This window comes from Molossus molossus, unplaced genomic scaffold (assembly GCF_014108415.1).
Source record: "Molossus molossus isolate mMolMol1 unplaced genomic scaffold, mMolMol1.p scaffold_m16_p_22, whole genome shotgun sequence".
Classification (NCBI taxonomy): Eukaryota; Metazoa; Chordata; class Mammalia; order Chiroptera; family Molossidae; genus Molossus; species Molossus molossus.
In genome coordinates this window covers 10,104,936-10,126,794 of record NW_023425358.1, presented here as the reverse complement: position 1 = coordinate 10,126,794, position 21,859 = coordinate 10,104,936, and the positions used below count along the sequence as shown (strand labels likewise).

Sequence of the window (21,859 nt, the reverse complement as noted above, 5' to 3'; positions counted from 1 at the left end):
ACTCCTTCCCCCAGGCCTCCAACCTGCTTTATTTATTTATTTATTTTTTATCCTCACCCGAGGACATTTTTCCATATTTTGTTCAGATAGAGTGGGAGGGAGAGAGAGGAAGAGAGAGAGAGAGAAACATCGACGTGAAAGGGACACATCGAGTGGCTGCCACCCACACGTCCCAACCAGGGCCGGGGACAAACTGCAACCAAGGTACATGCCCTTAGGGGGAACCAAACCCGGGTCTCTCTGGACCACAGGCCGATGCTCTAACCGCTGAGCCAAACCAGCCAGGGCCTCCAACCTGCTTTAGTTAGAAGGATGGGCAGAGGTTCAGAGAGGGCAATGAGAACTGTTGGAAATAAAACATAAACAGTATTCCCTCATGTAACAGGCCTGTGGTAAGCCCTTAGGTAACATCTGATGCCTTAATGTGACCTTCCATTAGCGGGCTATTGATCAAATGTCCTCTTTCCCGTGGTCTAGTTCTGCTGCCTGAATCCGGATGCAAAGCAATCCAGGTAAGAGTCCGGAGGCCTGGTTTAGATTCTGCAGCCTCGCCCTGGCCAGTTTGGCTCAGCGGTTAGAGCATCGGCCTGCGGTCTGGAGAGACCCGGGTTCGGTTCCCGCTAAGGGCACGTACTTTGGTTGCAGTTTGTCCCCGGCCCTGGTTGGTCGTGCAGGTGGCAACCACTCGATGTGTCCCTTCACGTCGATGTTTCTCTCTCTCTCTCCCTCCCACTCTATCTGTACAAAAAATGGAAAAATATCCTCGGGTGAGGATAAAAAAATAAAATAAAAATAGATTCTGCAGCCACTAAATATTTGCTACATGACCGGGAGCAAGTTAATTTCCTTCTCAAGCCTTAATTCCCTCATCTATAAAATGGGAACAATAATAACTGTTCTTCTCCCTGAGGCAGAACTATGAAACAATAAGGGGAAACTATGAAATAAATAAAATAAAACACCATACCTGGTACAAAGAAAACACTTTCTTGAAAGTGTTCATTGTTGTGGTTGTTCTGGTCATTAATATAATTATTAATACACCCTAACAATTTATGTCCTTCCTTAGGATTAAAAGACATGAGAACCCCAGGTTCTTCACCTGCTATTGTGTAAGCAGAACAGACTTGAAATTCAAATCACACAGACTGAAAATTCTCCACTAAGAGTAAAAGTTTGTCCAGCTAAGAAAATGTACAGGATATTATAACTTCAGAATAATCACTGAACATAGCTTGTGTAGCCTAAATTTCAGCAAAATATTAATCTATACTTTTCACTGTTTGGAAAGCTCCAAACATAACACGAGGAAACATTGTTTTTAATCCTCACCTGAGGATATGTTTTTGAGTTTAATTGATTTTAAAGAAAGGGGAAGAAAGAGAAACACTGGTTGCCTCTCAAATGCACTCCTACCAGGGATCGAACCCATAACCTGGGTATGTGCCCTGACAGGGACTTGAGCCCCAAATCTTTCCATGCTCAGAAAGCCGCTCCACCCAACTAAGCTACACCGGCCAGGGCTAGGCAACATTTTTATGCCGTATCAACTAACTATACAAAACTGCCTTTGTTAACGCTATTCTAGTTTCTAGTATGCTCATTTTTGTAGTATAATTTAATCTTCTCAGTTTCATTCAAAGTTCTGATATAGCAACAGATAATAGCAAGTATTGGTGAGGATGCAGAAAAATGAACCCTCATCCACTGCTGGTAAGGATGTAAAGTGGTGCAAGCACTGTGGAAAACAGTCTGAGATTCCTCTAAAGCCTAAACACGGTTGCCAAATAAATGACCCAGTGATCTGTCACCAAGGTATAATAAACCCAAGGGAAATAAAAACCTGCTTATACGGGATGCCCTTATCAGCATTATTCATAATAGCTATAAAGTGCAAACAACCCAAAAGTCCACCAAGTGATGAATGGATAGATAAAATGTGTTATTATCCACATAATGGAATATTATTAACCAAAAATAAAAAAGCGAGTTGAAATACCTTGAAAACTTTGTTCTCCTAAGGGAAAGAATTTAGTCACAAAGGACCACATATTGAATGATTCCATTTATATAAAATATGCAAAATTGGCAAATCAATAGAACTAGAAACTAGATAAGGAGTTGCCCGGGGAATTGGGATAAATGGGGATTTAAGAGGTGAAGGCTAAAGAGGTGTGGACTTTCGTTTGAGGTTATAAAAATATTCTGAAATTGATTGTGGTGACAGGTGTATAACTGTGAGTGAATACACTAAAGCCACTGACTTGTGCCCTTTAAATGAGTGAACCATAGCCCTGGCCGGTTTGCTAGTGGTTAGAGCGCTGGCCCACAGACCAATGAGTCATGGGTTCGATTACAATCAAGAGCACGTACCTCAGTTGTGGTTTGTCCCCAGCCCTAGTCAGGTCATGCAGGAGGCAAGCAGTCCATGTGGCTCTATCACATCGATGTTTCTCTCTGTCTCTCTCCCTCCCTCCCACTCAATCTGATAATAAGTAGAAAAATATCCTCAGATGAGGAATAAAAATAAATAAATAAATAAAATGAGTGAACCATATGGTATGTGAATTCTATCTTGATAAAGTTGTTGTTTCTTTTAATGGGCATTTAAATCGATCCAAACCTTCTAGGAAGCTATTTGGCAATAAACATCAAATGTGTGTGTGTGTGTGTGTGTGTGTGCGCACATTATACATACATACATACACACACACACACACACACACACACAGATTAATACTTGCTACTTCAGTAAATATAAATGCATTTCTGATGGAAGCAGCTGGAGAACGTTTCAGAGACACGCGTGATTTAGGACATGCTCAGGGACTAGTAACTGGGAGAGAGAAAAGCCTCAAAGACTAGCTAGGATGGGCCTATAAAACACTCCAAGTTGAAGTACTACAATTCCCAAAGTTGCATCAGAATCACCTGGGGACCTAGGAGAAAAGACAAACTACAGTCTCACTCCTGAAAATGTTGTTCCACCAATTGCACAGGTGGAAGAAAGAGCAGGACCCTGTTTATAAACCTCCCCAGACGATTCTGATGTCAGCCAGACCCACAGCAGGAAAGAAAAGTATTTTCTCATGGCAAGAACACTACTTGGGAAACCATTCTATAAGTAATCTGAGGGAGTGGTTAAGATGAGGCCAGGAACTGTAAGCACTGGTCAAAGATTAGAACTCTGAATTCTTACTCCAACTTAGTGGTCTTAATAGGTTCATACACCAACCTTCAGTGCTCAAAGTCTTCACCTTTCAAAAAAAAAAAAGGATTTTTCTATTACTGAAGAAAAACTTAGCAAGAATCCTTACACCTTTCTTAAAAACTTACCAGCTTCCTTAATATGTCTGTGGTCTTTGTGTCTTAGAATTCTGAAAAGGCTGGGGAGCTTGTTCACTGAGGTGGTCTTCCTGGCCAACCAGAACGCTCTCATGGGCATCTGATTTCTAGCTTCCCTTCCCCACATGATAACAAGGAGATCTATTCCATATACTTATGAGGGATATTTTAAATAACCTTTGCATATAAATATGGGTTTATGAAAAACATTTGAAAACTGAAAGATTGATACAAATGACAGATTCATCGAATTATTGAGTGTCCATGTTTTTCGACTACAAATAACAGACTTGCATGGCTCCCAGTACAATCCTCTCCAGTTGCCTCTCTGAACGGTGGCATTCATTGCGAGACAAATGGCAGGAGTACAAGCACAGTCTGTGGAGCCGGCATACCTGTGTGCGGAAAGCTATCTGGCCCACATATCTCAGGCTCTTCTGTTGGATTAACTGCAGTAACTAAATAGGAGCTCGCAGGCGGGTCTTCTGGGGCCCTGAAAGCCTTTCTTCCAGGTATTTCTGGGTGGTAACTATGACTCTCGACAATCACAAATACAACCTGTTACTATGAAATACTGGATAATGTACGAAGGCATAGACTTAATTAGGTATAAGCTGTTTCTTCACCACATTTAAGTGCTTTGAAATGTTTTAACTGGAAAAAGCAATATTAAAATTGCTTAGAGGAAATTATGTTAGAGCACAATGTTCATAATTGAACACTGTGCATGTAATACAAGAGAAAACGGTGTAAGTGCATGTTTACTGTACCCCAAACGCCTGAAACACACGTAGTCTTTTATTCAAGAGACTGAACCGCAGCACTGACTCAGGACTTCAAACTGATACTGGTTTGAAGTAATTCCCTTAACATCCAATTCACTCCCCTGTGAATGAGGTAATGTGGGCTTCTGCTCGTTTTCAAATTTCATTCCTCAACCTCAGTCCATTGTTTGCAAAGTAAAATATGAAACACAGAATTGTCGAAAACAAGCATTTGATTAACAAGATGGTCAACCTAGTAAAGCAGTTACTAGTGCTTTCATTAAAAACTTCATCTTACTGGCAGAGAATTAAGATTTGTAGCCTAAATTCAACCTCCTCCATCTTTGTTGTTGTCATTAATCCTCACCGGAGGATATTTTTTCCATTGGTTTTTAGAGAGAGTGGAAGGGGGAGAGAGAGAGAAACATCAATGTGAGAGAGACACATTGATTGGTTGCCTCTCACACACACCCCGGTACAGAGATCAAACTTGCACCCAGGTACGTGCCCTTGACCAGGAATCAAACCCAAGACCCTTCTGTCTGTGGGCCTACACGCTAACCATTGAACCACACCAGCCAGGGCTCATCCTCCTCCGTCTTCATAAAACTGCTACAGCAGGCCAGCATCCACTAGTCTAATCTTCACAGTTGTCTTCTACAGCCATGACATTTCTTAAAATGTTTTCTCAGAAAAGAGAAGTGGGGAAATATAGGATGTGAAGACAAGTAAAAGTGCTTCTAATACCATCTGTGTTACCTAATTCACAGGCTCACTGTTAAGTTACAGTGGCATGTTTGTTAAAGTGTAGTACAATGGTACACAGCGGCGATTTCAACCTTTTTCATCTCATGGCACACATAAATTAATTACTAACATTCTGCAACACACCATAAAATAGATTAGATATTTTGCCAATCTAAAAAAAGTAGGTATAATTTTGGTTCATTCACACTGAACAATTATTGCTGTGTTGCCTGCTGTCATTTTTTTTTTTTTTTTTTTTTTTTTGTGGTATGTGCCCCTAGCGGGAACCGAACCCGGGACTCTCTGGTCCGCAGGCCGACGCTCAACCACTGAGCCAAACTGGCCAGGGCTATTTCTTTATTTGACATTCTAAGGCAAAAGAGGTCAGTGCCCCTGACTAAGTAGTCAGGTGTTGCATGTATAAAAAATTCTTGCAGCACACCAGTTAAAAATCGCTGGTATAGAGTGTATTTATTACAAATGTTAATAATTATTTAAATTATGATCACCACAGGCTAAGTATTAGATTATGAAGGTATCTTATCCAGAAAAGTCTAATTTCCAATTAAGAGGCATTTTTAATACATTATCATTATTAAACCATTGATTTGGTAATAAGTATCTCTTAACAGGCAATCATTCTCTCAACTGATGTATCTTACTAGAAAACATGCATATGTAAACTTAAAATTGATAGAGTTTTAAAACTATGTCATTAGCATTTTCTTCCATAAGGAAAGACAAAATAGTGTATCATGGCCCTGTTTAGAAATCTCAGTCCAATCTACCCTTTGTAAACACTTGCAGGACCATTTCATTCAGATGAAGACTACAACACGGTTGGTTGAATTCATTTGCAAATCCAGTGAAGGAGTTAAATGAGACCACAAAATTAGAAACCCCTAATAGATGCAGCTCTTTGTTTTAAAAATCAGCATAATCATAGTCCATCTGATTAAAAATGCATACTGTGGAAATTCAATGTTACTTAAGTAAAAAACCAGTGGGATAGTAATAATTATAGCTATTTACTGAGTATCTATCCTATGCCTGGCATTGTGAGCTGTAGTGAGTATTTAAACACTTAGTATGTCTCTAAATATTTAAATACTCAAATATCTGGAGTAATCCTCACAACCACCTAAAATTTTCACTTGGCCAAGGTCATAGTGCTGACAAGTGAGATTTGAACCCGAACAGTCTTTATTACGGAGCTTTAATACCTTTCCCTTCTGTACCACCAGCTTTCCTTCTAGGCAAAACTGCCAAAAAACCAAGCTTGGCTTGGACCTGCTGCTAATCCCTTGGTCTCCCACCAGATGATGCAATGAGTAGGCGAGGTGTGATCTCAAAGGAACCAGAGGAGGTTATAATTTACCAGCCCACAACCAGATTGACTGGGAGCTTGTGTAACTACAAACTTATCCTAAGGGTGCCCATTACAAAAATTCAAATACAGAAGAGAGGGTGGTGGGGGAGAGAGAAACCACAGAATTTATATGCATGTATGCATGAACAATGGGCATGGACAACAAAGCTGGGGGCAGGGTGGGGACGGTGGGGGGAATCAGTGGGGGAAAAAAGAGAAATATCTGTAACAAAAATTAATTAATTAATTAAAATTTTTTTCAAATAATTTTTTTAAAACACAACAATATTTATTAAATGCCTACTCTGCCCAGCATTGTTTTAGGAACTGAAAAATAGGTTGAGCATTAAAATATTCAACTGATGTACTTGGAAAATTATGACACCGAAGAAGATACAAATAAGTAGAAGCATATACCGTGTTCATAGATTGGAAGAATTAACATCATTAGAATATCCATACTACCCAAAGCGATCTATAGATTCAGAGCAATTCCTATCAAGATATCAATGGCATATTTCATAGAACTAGAACAAATATTCCAAAAATGTACATGGAACCACAAAAGACCCTGAACAACCACAGCAATCTTGAGAAAGAAGGACAAAGTTGGAAGAATCACAGTACTTGATATTAAACTATACTACGAGTCCATAGTAATCAAAACTGCATGGTACTGGTATAAAAACAGACATACAGATCAATTGAACAAAATAGAAAGCCCAGAAATAAGCCCATGCTTTTATAGTCAATTATTATTTGACAAAGGAGACAAAAACCTCCAATGGGGTAAAGTCTATTCAATAAATGGTGCGGGGAAAATTGGTCAGATACATGCAAAAAGATGAAACTAAACCACCTTCTTACACTACAGGCAAGAATAAACTCAAAATAAATAAAAGACTTAAATGTTATACTTGAAACCATAAAAATCCTAGAAAAAAAACATCGGCAATAAAATCTTGAACATTTTTCTTAGTATTATTTTTTTATAATAACTCCTCTGACAAAGAAACACACAAAAAAATTAACAAATTGGAACTATGTCAAACTAAGAAGTTTTTCTTTTTTTTTTTTTTTATCCTCACCCGAGGACATTTTTCCATTTTTTGTACAGACAGAGTGGGAGGGAGAGAGAGGAAGAGAGAGAGAGGGAAACATCGATGTGAAAGGGACACATCGAGTGGCTGCCACCCACACGACCAACCAGGGCCGGGGACAAACTGCAACCGAGGTACGTGCCCTTAGCGGGAACCGAACCCGGGTCTCTCCGGACCGCAGGTGGACGCTCTAACCGCTGAGCCAAACTGGCCAGGGCAAACTAAGAAGTTTTTCAAAGCAAAGGAAACCATCAACAAAATGAAAAGATAACGCGCTGAATGGGGGAACATATTCACCAGTAACATCTGGTAAGGGTTTAATATCCAAAATTTATAGGGAACTTATAAAACTCAACACCAGGAAGACAAACAATCCAATTAAAAAATGGGCAAGGCTGCCCAGCTGGTGTGGCTCAGTGGTTGAGCAATGACTCACGCACCAAGAGGTCGCTAGTTCGATTCTCAGTCAGGGCACATGCCCAGGCTGTAGGCCTGATCCCCAGTAGAGAGCGTGCAGGAGGTAACCAATCAATGTTCTCTCTCATCGATGTTTCTATCTCTCTTTCCCTCTCCCTTCCTCTCTCTCTAAAAAAATCAATAAAGAAAAAAAAGTTTTTAAAGCAGGCAAGGGCCCAGCTGGTGTGGCTCAGTGGATTGAGCGTCGACCCATGGACTGAGAAGTCCCCATTCGATTCCCCATCAGGGCACATGCCCAGGGTTGCAGGCTTGATCGCGAGTAGGGGATGTGCAGGAGGCAGCCGATCTATGTTTCTCTTTCACATCGGTATTTGTATCTCTCCCTTCCTCTCACTCTAAATAAATAAATAAATATTACTTTTTTTTTTAAAAATGGGCAAGGAACCTGAATAGATACTTCTCCAAAGAGGCCAACAGACATATAAAAGAATGCTCAATGTAATCATCAGAGAAATGCAAATTAAAACCACAGTAAAAGCCCCGCTGGTTTGGTTCCCGGTCAGGACACATGCCCAGGTTGTGGGCCTGATCCCCAGTGGGAGGAATGCAGGAAACAGCCAATTGATGTTCTCTCTTATCGATGTTTCTATCTCTCTCTCCCTCTCCTTTCCTCTCTCTAGTATTAATAAGAGAAAGCAAGACAAATAAAACCACAATAAAATATCACTTCACGCACTGGCCGGTTAATCTCAGTGGTTAGAGCATCAGCCCACGAACCAGAGAGTCCTGGGTTCAGTTTCCGCTAAGGGCACGTACCTTGGTTGCAGTTTGTCCCCAGCCCTGGTTGGGGTCATGTAGGTGGCAACCAGTCAGTGTGTCTCTCTCACACTGTTTCTCTCTCTCTCTTCCTCTCTCTCTCTTCCTCCCTCTCTACCTGAAGATGAATACAAAAATGTCCTCAGGTGAGGGAAAAAAAAGTATATCACCTCACACCTTTCAGAGTGGCTACCATCAATAAATCAACAAACAACAAGTGTGGGTGAGGATGTAGAGAAAAGAGAACCCTCTTGCACTGTTGGTGGGAATGCAAATTGGTGTGGCCACTGTGGAAAGCAGTACAGTGTTACCTCAGAAAACTAAAAATGGAACTGCCGTATGATCCAGTAATTCCATTCCTGGGAATATATCCAAAGAAACCCAAAACACTAATTCAAAAGATTATATGCACCCCTGTGTTCACTGCAGTATTATTTACAATAGCTAAGATTTGGAAGCAGCCCAAGTGCCCATCAGTAGATGAGTGGATAAAAAAGCTGTGGTACATTTACACAATGGAATACTACTCAGCCATAAACAAGAAGGAAATCTTACCTTTTGCAACAGCATGGACAGACCTAGGTAGCATTGTGCGAAGTGAAATAAAGCAATGAGAGAAAAACAAGTACCATATGATTTCACTTATATGTGAAATCTAATGAACAAAATAAACAAAGTGAAGACAGACTCATGGACACAGAGAACAGACTGACAGCTGTCCGAGGGGAGAGGATTGGGGGCTCCATAAGAAGGGTGAAGGGTTTAAGCAAATAAAAAAAGAAAGACTCATGAACACAGACAACAGTAAGGTGATTTGCAGAAGGAAGGGGGAGTTGGTTGGAGGTAGAAGAAAGTAAAGAGGGAATAGAAGGAGACTTAACTTGGGGTGGTGAAAACACAATACAATATACAGATGATGTATTATAGAATTGTATACCTGAAACCTGTATAATTTCATTAATCAATGTCACCCCAATAGATTCAGTAAAAAAATAGAGAGAGAGAAAATTTATTTATTCACTGTTGTGGCGGGGGAGGCTACCTGGGGGTATAGAACAGAACAGCTCTCAAATATTAACTAAATCAATTCTTATCAGGAAAATTGATTATTCCAAATATTTTTTTCTGGTTCTATCATGTATATTTATTTCTCTAAGAGTGGTATTAGTGGGCTTTAGAGTCTGCATATCTTTGACCATCTAGGTAATGCCAAATTATTTTCCAAAGTAGTAAGACCAATCAATGTACATTCCTACTAGCCTGGTATGAATGTTTCTATTGTTCGACAGCTTCAGGATTTGGTATTGTCACCTTTACTTTAGGTGTACAGTAATATGGCACTATGGTTGTAAATTGCATTTCCTTGAACATTATTAGATTGTTTAACGTGTTTATTAGACATTTGGATTTCTCCTTTTATTTTTTTCTTTTCTTAATTTTTTTTCTTTATTGATTTTTAGAGAGAGAGGAATAGAGAGGGAGAGGTAGAAACATTGATGGGAGAGAACACCAATTGGCCACCTCCTGCATACCCCCCACTGGGGATTTAGCCCACAACTTGGGCATGTGCTCTGCTTAGGAATCAAACCAGTGACCTCCTGGTGCATGGGTCGATGCTCAACCACTGAGACATGCCAACCAGGCTGGATTTCTCCTTTTCTGAAGTGACTATTCAAGACTCTTGCCCAGTTTTCTGAGTGTAGGTAACATCTTAGTTAAGAAACTCTTCTCTCTACTGAAGTCATGAATAAATTCTCCTACATTAACTTCTAAGAGGTTTATTGTTTTGCCTTTTATCTGCCATGACTCCTGAGTGTTAGATCAAGTGTTTGAATATGTGTGAGACTGTTTCTGGACTCCTTATTAGTCTATCCTGACGCCAATTTCACACTGTCTTATATTCCAGCTCTTCTTGATTTCTAGTAGAGAAGTTTTCCCAATTTCTTTTTTTCTTTTTCAAGAATGTCTTGCCATTCATTGGGCCTTGACAAAAATGTTAGTACCAGCTTGTCTTGTCTTTTAAAAATTTGCTGAGATTACATTAAATCTGTAAGTCAGTTTCCAAAGCACTGACATCTTACAATATTGAATCTTCCAATCCTTGAACCAATGCGCCTTCATTTATTTAGGTTTTATTTAAAGTCACGCAATAAAGCTTTAAAATTTTTTCTGTAAAGGTCGTATACATGTTTTGTTAGACTTAAAATAGATTTCCTACAGCTTACAACTGTTGAAAAACCACGAATCAGAAAAAAAGATATAATATTTTTAAATGCATAAAAATTTATTTTGAACCCAGCCTTTGTGTGGCTCAGTCAGTTGAGTGTTGTCTCATGCACCAGGAGGTTGCCAGTTCAATTCCCACTCAGGACACATGCCTGGGTTGCAGGCTAGATCCCCAGTAGGGGGCGTGCAGGAAGCAGCTAATGGATGTTTCTCATAGATGTTTCCATCTCTCTCCCTCTCCCTTTCTCTCTCTGAAATCAATAAAGCATATTTAAAAATATATATTTGTATTTTTTATGAGATACATAGACTTTGGAATAAGTATATATAAATATAAATATAAACTTTGTTAAAAATTTTTAAGTGAAACGAAATTCATCAATTCAAATAATGCCACATAATTTAGTTTTAAATCTAGGGTTACTGTTTTGTAGTTATGCCATGTCATTTCAACAGGTTCAACATACTTGAGAAAACATACAGGTCACATAAGCAAGTATCCTAAGCATCTACTGGTCATAGGTCCTTATACTAATAAAATTATGAAGTACCTAAAATCCAGACAAATTTCAATGCATCAACTTCAAGAGAAAAAGAATGAGAGAAGATGAATAAAAGATGAGTAAGAGACTGAAATCTTATTAATAAACACAACACTGCCTGAGATTGAAAAATACAAATAAATACCTTGCTTCTGGCCTTAGCTCCCAGCACTCTCACATAATTCACTAAACTTCTGTCTCCTTTTGCTCATTTGTCAAGTAGTTACTACACTGCTCTGTCAATGACTTGCATTAAGGATTAAACAAAAACAGGTGCCTCAGAAAGGACACTTAAAAGTTAGTCAAACACAAAGCAATAGCTATAGCTGTCCCACTATCAGAAGAACATTATAAGGCTGCCTGTAATCGTGGCTTGTAGCAAGAATGAAAACCGAAGTCTTCAAGCAATATGAAGAAAATAGTAGAATTTGCATACAAAAATAAGAATTTTGAAGAAAATGACTTCAGTAATCACTTTGTTTTCGTTATTGATTTCAGAGAAAGAGGAAGGGGGAGAGAGACACACACACAGAAACATCGATGAGAGAGAATATGGATTGGCCGCCTCCTGCACGACCCCCACTGGGGATCAGGCCCACAGCCCAGGCATGTGCCCTGAACCAGCAACCTCTTGGTGTATGGGTCCACGCTCAACCACTGAGCCACACCGGCCAGACAATAATGCTTGTTTTTAAAAAAATAAAAGGAAAGAAATGAAGGAGAGAAAACATGAAAGTAAAACCCTGAATGTTGTAGGGACAATGGGAAGACCAATTTGGTTGAAGCAGAGGTTCCAAAACTCAGTAAATGATACTAAACCCCTGATTACTATGTGCTCTTTTACAGAACCATTTATACTATTGTGGTCTATGATGACAAGCATTCTCCTACCTAGTCTATGAGATTGGTACTATTATTAACCCCATTAATAAAGAAACTAGTTAATGATTTGATAAAGAAAGTAAGGCTTGCCCAGCCCTTGTGGCTCAGGGGTTGAGCATCGACCCGTGCACCAAGAGGTTGCTGGTTCGATTCGGGTCAGGGCACATGCCCAAGGGCCAAGTCCCCAGTGGGGAGCATGCAAGAGGCAACCAATTGATGTTCTCTCTCATGGATGTTTCTATCTCCTTCTCCCTCTTTCTTCTTCTCTCTCTGGAATCAGTAAAGAAAACATTTTAAAAAGAAAATAAGGCTTATGGAAGTTAAGGAATGGGCCCAAGGTCACAGCCACTCAATTGAGTTGAGCTATGAATCTAGGTTCCTTTACCCCCAGAGCCCATGCTGTTAAGTACTACGCCTTTTCAAACCTCCATTGAGGGTATTAAAGGGAATATATCTACAAAGGTCAATTAGGGCAAAACTGTCAAAGCTTTCAAATATAGGTGTAAATAAATATTTTTATCTGTAGGCCATGATTCTTTCATTGTGTTTAAAAGGATAGTTGTTGTCCTGGCTGGTGTGGCTCAGTTGGTTGGTGGGCATGGTTCCAAGCATGGAAAAGTTGCTGGTTGGGCCCTGGCCGATTTGGCTCAGCGGTTAGAGCGTCGGCCTGCGGTCCTGAGAGACCCGGGTTCGGTTCCCGCTAAGGGCACGTACCTCGGTTGCAGTTTGTCCCCGGCCCTGGTCGGTTGTGCGGGTGGCAGCCACTCGATGTGTCCCTTTCACATCGATGTTTCTCTCTCTCTCTCTCTTCCTCTCTCTCCCTCCCACTCTACCTGAGCAAAAAATGGAAAAATGTCCTCGGGTGAGGATAAAAAAAAGAAAAGAAAAAAAAAGAAAAGTTGCTGGTTGGATTCCGAGTCAGGGCACATGCCTGGGTTTTGGGCTCGTTCCCCAGTAGGGGGCGTGCTGGAGGAAGCTGATTGATGTTTCACCCTTACAGTAATGTTTCTGTCTCCCTCTCTCTCTAAAAACCAAATTAAAATCTTCTTTAAAAAGGACAGTTCTCCCACACACTGGTCCAAAGGGTTCCACACTTAGAATGGAAGTACTATGGCCTATTCTTAAATCACAAGGGGGAAAAATTGTGAGCTTGATTTTCTCAATTTTAAGTTTTATAAATTTTTGAAAAATGGTACTTTATAAAAATCAGTGAGTAAGTAACAGACCAAGTTTGGGAAAATTCAGTTGCTTATGCTTAACTCAACTTTTCTGTTAACAGATTATGTGCTCAAAATAGTTGTCATTTTATTGTTTTAAGTTTAAATGATTAATTGAACATATTAATCTAATTACAGTTAACTCAATTTTCTGGAAGTGGTTTTAAGATTAATGTGTTCTCCAAGAGAATAATAATTCTTCTGTGAGAGCTGACAAGCACTAAAATAATCAGATACATCTACGTATTAATAGTATCTATTAGAAACTAAAGAAACAAAAAGATAAATACAAAAACAAATATAAATATGAAAACAAAAAGACAAACAGCTGTATGATGACAGTGCTACTTGGGAACACCCACACCTACCAGACTGCATCTAAGGCCATCCTGTTCAACAGAAATATGTGAATTTCACATGCAAGCCACAGATAATTTTAAATTTTCCGGCAGCTACATTTTTTTAACATAAAAAAATATGCTAAATTAATTATAACAATATATTTTATTTAACTTAATATCTGCAAAATATTATTTCAACATGTAATCGATACTTTGGAAATAGAAATATCTGTTTTTTCATACTCAATCTCAAATCTGGCATGTATTCCATGTGTACAGCACTAGCCATATTTCAGGTGCTCCCGAGACCACACTGCACAGCACAGAGCTCAGGGACAGCCCTTCTAAAGATCACGGCAGAAGAGAGCCACTGAACGTGAAGGACATGAGTGAAGAAAGGGAGTATTTAGCTCCAGTAGTTAAAATAAGACTTCAACTGAGAAATGAATAACAAAAATATAACAGAGTATTCTGGCTGTATTGATCTTATAATGGTTGTTTTCACCATATTTCAATTAGCCTTGCTATAGCTGTGATTTGGGATTATCCATAATATCCCTCCTTCCTTTCCATCCCCATCCCCACCCTCCACACACAATTCTCTAAACTATTTCAAAGTTACGCACACACACACAAAAAACCTGCTTCCAGGTGCTTTCTGAAAGGGTTAGTAACGTTCTAAAGGGTAAAGGTAAAAGCTTGCAAAAGGCAGAAACTGAAAACCGTGGTGCTTGCATGACCTTTGCTCAGCCTTCTGTTGAGGAGATTATTGGATTATCCGCAAGACAATGACTCACCCAGCAAATGCAGGATGTGATACCAGACCAGTCCAACTGCAAAGTGGACAATGGGCCAGACAGAGTGCGTCAGCAGGAATTGCTGGAAGCTAGAAGCTTAGTATATAACCTACACCCCAACTGTTATTCGAAGATGATTCCTTTCTTTGGGTTCTGCCCACCTGTACCCAGGCACATGTAATAAAGCTGTTTTGCTCTCCACTGTCCTTGCGTTGTGGATGTGAACTCCCGCTGGCTGAGACCTTTTATTTGGTGCCGAAATCCAGGAGGTCTGTGAGGATCCCCCATAGAGGGCAACCGCGGGCGCCAGAGTCTCCAGGACTCCGTTCAGACCCGGATCAATCACATCCTCAGCCAGATACCAGACCGCCAACCTTTCCTGCCGATAGAGCATCAACACCGGACACTAATTCGCTGGTGAGTGTTTTTGCCTACTGGTCTGATTCTCCGAGCCAGCCTGTTACCCCTGTCCCGGACATAAGAGAGCCAGGTCTCTCAGTCACATCTGTGTGATCGCTGAAATCCAGCGCTGGTTGGGACAGCCTCCTCGGGAACCAGGTTCCTTCAGCTCACCATATATCTAGGGACGCCTGATATAGGTGAGTTGCATGTCTCTCTACTCTAGGGGAGAAGGGGGTATGCCTTCTTCTTCCACTAGTGTATCCATCAGGCCGAGACATCTCACACCGCAACATGGGACAACACCCCTAGGATGTCTCCTAAAAAATCTACAGACCCATGGGAGGCAACCAGTCGATGTGGCTCTATCATATCAATGTTTCTCTCTCTCCCTTCCTCCCACTCTATCTGATAATAAGTAGAAAAATACTAATCTACAGACCCTAGGGCTCGCTCAGGACTTCCGTCCCAAGCGACTCATTTTTTACTGCAACACTGTGTGGCCTCAGTACAAATTAGACAATGGGTCACAATAGCCTGAGAATGGCACTTTCAATATTCTCACCAACCTAGATAATTTCTGTCAAAAAGACAAGGAAAATGGTCGAGGTTCCTTACACCCAGGTCCTCTGCACTCAGATCACACCTCTTTATGTGATTCTTGTTCCCCCTCCCAAATCTTCTTACTCCACTTTAATCCTCCCAAACCTCCCTCTGAAGACAGTGCACTAACTTCTCCTGTTTCTTCCTTTGACCCAGCCGATCTTGCTCCAACACCTCCTCCCTCAGCCCCTTCTGTGGGCCCCCACCCTACACTGAACCTCCTACTCCGGCTCCTACTCTTCTACACCCCCCACCCCTGCAAAGGAGTCCCTCACACACACAATCGGGAACCATCTTTGGTCCCTATCCATCCCCCCCATTTTAGGATACCCCCTGAGGGAAGCAGCAGAAGCTAAAGGGACTGTCAGAGTTCATGTTCCCTTCTCTCTCTCTGATTTGCCCCAAATAAATAAAAGACTGGATCCTTTACTGAGGATCCCACCGATTATACTCAGGAATTCGAGTATCTTACCCAGTCCTACACTCTAACTTGGAATGATATTCATGTTATTCTCTCTTCCACCCTTAATCCAGAAGATAAAACTCAAATCTGGGCTAACACCCAGGGACATGCTGATGAGATGATCAGAGGCCAAGCGGTCCCTAGCCAGGAGCCCAGGTGGAAGGATCAGGACAATGGGGTGGGGAGGAAAGCCAGGGACCATATGAGAATATGTTTCACTGAGGGACTTAAAACAGCCTCACACAAGGCCTTTAACTATGAAAAACTGTCTGACATAATCCAGGAAAGAAATGAAAACCCTGTAAACTTTCTACCTGCCTTATACAGGCTATGAGAAGACATACTAACTTAGATCCCACTAGCCCAGAAGGGACTGTCATTTTATTTACTTTTTATTTTATTATATTTTTTTTACTAGCTCCCTATAGCGATTGTAACAGATAACCAAACATTTAGTGGTTTAAAATAACACAAATTTATTATCTTACAGTTCTAGAGATTAGAAGTCTAAGTGGTTCTGCAGGGCTGCGTTCCTTCCGGGCATTCCAGGGGAGAATCCATTTCTTTGCCTTTCCCAGCTTCTAGAGACCATTTGCATTCCCTGGCCCACATCAGTCTGACCTCTGCTTCCATCATCACATCTTCTCTCGGAACTGTCATTTTAAACCTGAGATTTATCTCTCATTCAGCCCCAGATATTAGGAGAAAATTACGAAAACTTGAAGATGGCCCTCAAACCCCTCAATGGGAACTTCTTAATCCAGCCTTTAAGGTTTTTAATAATCGTGATGAAGAGGCTAAACAGCAAAGAATAACAGAATTCCAAATGCTTGCCTCTGCCATCAGAGCCCCCACTAATCAAAGGGTCAACAGACCCCCTTCAAGGTGCAGAAGAAAAGCACCATCAGAATCAGCAGAGCAGACCCCCAGGTCCCTGCTTTAAATGCAATGAGACTGACCATTGGGTGAGACAATGCCCCAATCCCTGACCCCCGCCTAAGCCACACCCTCAATTTGCAGGACCCCTCTGGAAGTCAGACTGCGGACAGACTGCAGGGTCCTCATCCCTTCCTCGGGCTGGCAGAATGGGCAATCCAGGCCTTGATCTGATTGGCCCAGCGGCTGAAGATGGAAGGTGCCCAGGAACGGACACCTTTGACTGTCATCTCGAACTCCGAACCTCGGGTAACTCTGATGGTAGCAGGTAGGCCAATTTCCTTTTTTTTTTTTTGTATGTGCCCCTAGCGGGAACCGAACCCGGGACTCTCTGGTCTGCAGGTCAACGCTCCAACCGCTGAGCCAAACTGGCCAGGGCCCAATTTCATTTTTAATTGATACCGGGGCAACCTACTCTGCCCTCTCCAAATTCAGGGGACCTCTTCGACGCTTTGGGGTTTCAGTTGTGGCAATTGATGGCCAAATATCACAACCCAGGGCAACCCAGACACGCACTTGTTCTTTGAGCCCTCATAGCTTTCTCCACTCTTTTTTCCTGTTACCAGCCTGCTCCACTCTCGTTAGGGCAGGACATTCGATCTAAACTCCATGCTATTTTAACCTTTACTCCTATCCACCCCACCAGCCCTTCTCACTCTTTACTTTGCCTCCTCCAAGAATTGGCCTCATCTCCTAACATAACCCCCTACCATTACCTCCAGAACCAGTTAACCCCATCATGTGGGACACAGCCCTCCCTTCTGTAGCTAAGCACCATATGCCAACCAAGCTCTCTCTCAAAGATCTCTCATTTTTCCCATCCCAGAAACAATACCCTATCCCCCCAGAAGCACAAAAAGAACTGAACCGTGTCTTAACTCGACTCCTAGAGAAAATTTTACTCCGCCCTACCAACTCTCCCTACAACACTCCCATTTTGCTTGTGTGCAAGCCCAATGGATCTTACTGTCTAGTACAGGATCTCTGCCTCATAAATCAGGTCATACAGCCGATACACCCAGCTGCTCCTAACCCATATACCCTTCTCTCCCAAATCCTGGCTAACACACAGTTCTTTACAGTCCTAGACCTTAAAGATGCCTTTTTTACTGTTCCCTTACATCCAGATTCTCAAACCCTTTTTGCTTTCATCTGGACTGACCCAGACACTGGGCAGTCCCAACAGCTAACCTGAACATTCTCCCTCAAGGATTTCGGGACAGTCACCCCGTCTTTGGGTGGGCCATGGCCAGTGACTTGCAGCACTTAGAAATAAAAAGGTCCACTCTTCTTCAGTATGTAGATGACCTTCTCCTTTGTAGTCCCACCAGAGAGGATTCTGAAAATCATACCACCTGTTTATTGAATTTCCTTGCAGAAAAAGGGTACCGGGTTTCCCATAAAAGAGTTCAACTTACAACTCCTCAAGTAACCTACTTAGGGCTCACTCTTACTCCCCATTCCAGAGGGATCCCCGCAAGCCGAATCTCCCTCATGTCTGAAACCCCAGTCCCAGGACTAAACAAGAGCTTCTTTCATATTTAGGCTTAGCAGGTTACTTCAGGCTGTGAATTCCTCATTTCGCACTTTTAGCTAAACCTGTCTATCAGGCCACCAAAGGGAGTCTTGATGAACCTTTAAATCTTGTTCCTCCCATTAAGGTCCCTTTTCAGAAATTACAGCAAGCCCTCCCCCAGGCTCCTGCCCTCACTCTGCCAGACCTAACCAAGCCATTTATTTTGCACACAGATGAAGACAAGGAGTGGCCGTGGGACTCCGGGGGAAGAAGCCCACCCTCCGGCCTGCAGCATGCCTGTTCAAGCAGCTGGATAACACCTCTCCGGGATGGCCCCCTGCCTTAGGGCTTAGCAGCGGAGGCCGTCCTCACCCTAGAGAGCCTAAAGAGTACCTTTCACAGCCCAGTCACTGTCCATGCCTCTCATAATTTAAAGGATATGCTATCTCAGTGACACTTAGGAAATTTAATGTCACCTTCTCGCATTCAGCAGCTACATACCCTTTTTCTCCCAACACCTCAGATCTCAGTAGCATCTACCTCTCCCCTTAATCCAGCGACTTTACTTCCTATACCATCTAAAGGAGAAGAGACACAAGGCTGTTTAGAAATTTTAGACTCCGGTCTATCTCCCTTTCCCCATAGCAAGGACACCCTCTTCCAAAGGTAGATCATACCTGGTTCATTGATGGCAGAGCCTACTGTAAGCAGGGGCCTCCTACGCTGGTTATGCAATTGTAACCCTCGAGCCTAAAGAGGTTATTGAGACCGGTCCCCTCCCTCGAGGCACAACCTCTCAAAAAGCAGAACTAATCGCCTTAATCAGAGCTCTAACCCTAGCCAAGGGCCAGAGGGCAAACACCTACAGTGACTCTACATATGCCCTCCATAGCTTACATTCACATGCTTCCATCTGGGCTGAGAGGGGCTTTCTCTCCACCCAGGGGACAGGCATTCTTGCACCCCACCTTATTTACTAGAAATGGGCAGTACCCGAACACCTTTATGTCGCTTCCAATGTAATGGCTACATGACAGTCTCCAACCCTAGACACGTACTCAACCAAACATACCAAGCAGACACCACGTATAATATCTCTCACTACCACCTTACGAGGGGTACCTAACTATTCCTGATGTGTCTAACCCCTGCAGTTGGAGTTTATATATAAAGCAGTCCCAAGAAAACCATCCTAGGGAAATCAGTCGCTATCCAGGGTACAGTTCTGCCGGTGGCACTAGCCCTCTTCCCCCTCTATTATGGTTTAATCATTCGAGCTTTACTATAAGTCTATCAAACACCTCCCTGGGCCCAAATATGACTGGACTAGTTTGCTTATCAGCAGGAATGTTTTTAGGTGCACTAAACATTTCTGCACCCAGGAGAGGAATTGCTCTTTAACGCCTAAACCTAGAAAAACAGGGTGGCTTATGGGCAGTAGGATATGTCACCCCAGCCAATACCTTAATCCATTCCTTCATCCCTAATTCAACCTCATCAAGTCCTGAGCCCAGATGCCATCATAGGGCAAAAAGGGGAGTCCGACTCCTCATGGCAGGAGTCATAGCTACAAATACCACTGGGGGCCTCGAGGGAGGAATTACTTATAATGCCATAACAGCAAAAAACACAGCCGCCACCATGGTAAATATAGGTAGAGATACAGGTAAAAATTTCAAACTTATTTAAATATCCCTCAACTCTCTTGCCTGCACGGTAATAGATAACCAGATTGCACTAGACTATTTACTGGCCAGAGAAGGAGGTGTATGCATGATAGCAAATATATCTTGTTTCTGTTAACTCAACCAGCCAGGTCTAGGAGAGGACACAACGAATTCTAGACAATGCCCACTGTCTAAAAGAATTCAGAAAGGCCCTGCCGGTTTGGCTCAGCAGTTAGAGTGTCGGCCTGCGGTCCAGAGAGACCTGGGTTCGGTTCCCGCTAAGGGCACGTACCTCGGTTGCAGTCTGTCCCCGGCCCCAGATGGTCGTGCGGGTGGCAGCCACTCGATGTGTCCCTTTCACGTCGATGTTTCTCTCTCTCTCCCTCCCACTCTATCTGAACAGAAAATGGAAAAATGTCCTCGGTTGAGGATAAAAAAAGAATTCAGTCAGGCCCTAGCCGGTTTGGCTCAGCGGTTAGAGCGTCGGCCCATGGACCAGAGAGACCTGGGTTCGGTTCCCGCTAAGGGCACGTACCTCGGCTGCAGTTTGTCCCTGGCTCTGGTTGGGGTTTTGTGGGTGGCAACCAGTTGATGTGGTTCTATCACGTGGATGTTTCATATTTTTCTCTCTCTCTCTTCCTCCTTCTCTCCCTCCCGCTCTATCTGAAGATAAATGCAAAAATGTCCTCAGGTGAGAATTAAAAAAAGAAAGAAAGAAAGAATTCAGTCAGGATCACCTAGCCCAATCTATCTGGACAATATAGAAGCAGCCTTGCCTAAACTAACCTGGCTACTCCCCTTTCTAGGGCCCCTAGTATTAGTCTTACTGCTTTTTGGACACCGCCTCTTGCGCCTGATTACTAGGTTTGTACAAAATCAACTGCAAATTTTAGTCAACCAGACAGTTGGACAATTTGTTCTAGCACAGGTAAAAGGGCCCTCTCGCCCCATTCCCCAAGAAGTTATCTAACAAATTATATTTAGGAGTCCATGACGACCCCGCACCTGCAGGAAGTAGACAGAGAAACTTCGCCCCTTTTCCCTCTTTATCATTATTATAAGATTGGAATGAAAGAGTTGGTAACATTTTTAAGGGTAAAGGTAAAAGCTTGCAAAAGGCGGCAAATGTGAAAAATGTGGTGCTTGAATGACCTTTGCTCAGCCTTCTGTTGAGTAGGGACTATCGACTATTGGATTATCCGCAAGACAATGAATCACCCAGCAGATGCAGGATGTGATACCAGACCAGTTCAGCTGCAAAGTGGACAACGGGCCAGGCAGAGTACGTCAGCAGGAACTGCCAGAAGCTAGAAGCAGAGTATATAACCTATACCCCAATTGCTTTTCAAAGCTGACTCCTTTTGGGGGGCTCAGCCTGCCTGCACCCAGGCGCATGTAATAAAGTTGTTTTGCTCTACACTGGCCTTGCATTGTGGATGTGATCACAGAACTTTTACTTTCCACAACAAATTTAAAATTTACATAGCTATGGGCAATGGGAAGCTACTGAAGGATTTTGGAAAGAGAAATGTTTTAGAACTAACAGTGAAATATCAATGACACAGAAAGAGCTGTAGGAAACAAAACTGGAAAGGCACCAGTTCAGAATGTTCCACCTAAGTTTTGAACTACAATTATAATATTGATAACATAAGGACAGAGGCCAGATATCCTTTAGTAGTGATTCATCTAAAACATGTAAACAGTATAAT

The 21,859-nt window shown here is 42.1% G+C and overlaps 1 protein-coding gene across 1 annotated transcript in view; it reads right to left on the bottom strand.

Moving 5' to 3' along the window:
• PRDM10 (PR/SET domain 10) overlaps positions 1-21,859 on the bottom strand; it is a 101,305-nt gene that overhangs the window by 75,493 nt on the left and 3,953 nt on the right. The gene's annotated exons all lie outside the window — the stretch shown is intronic.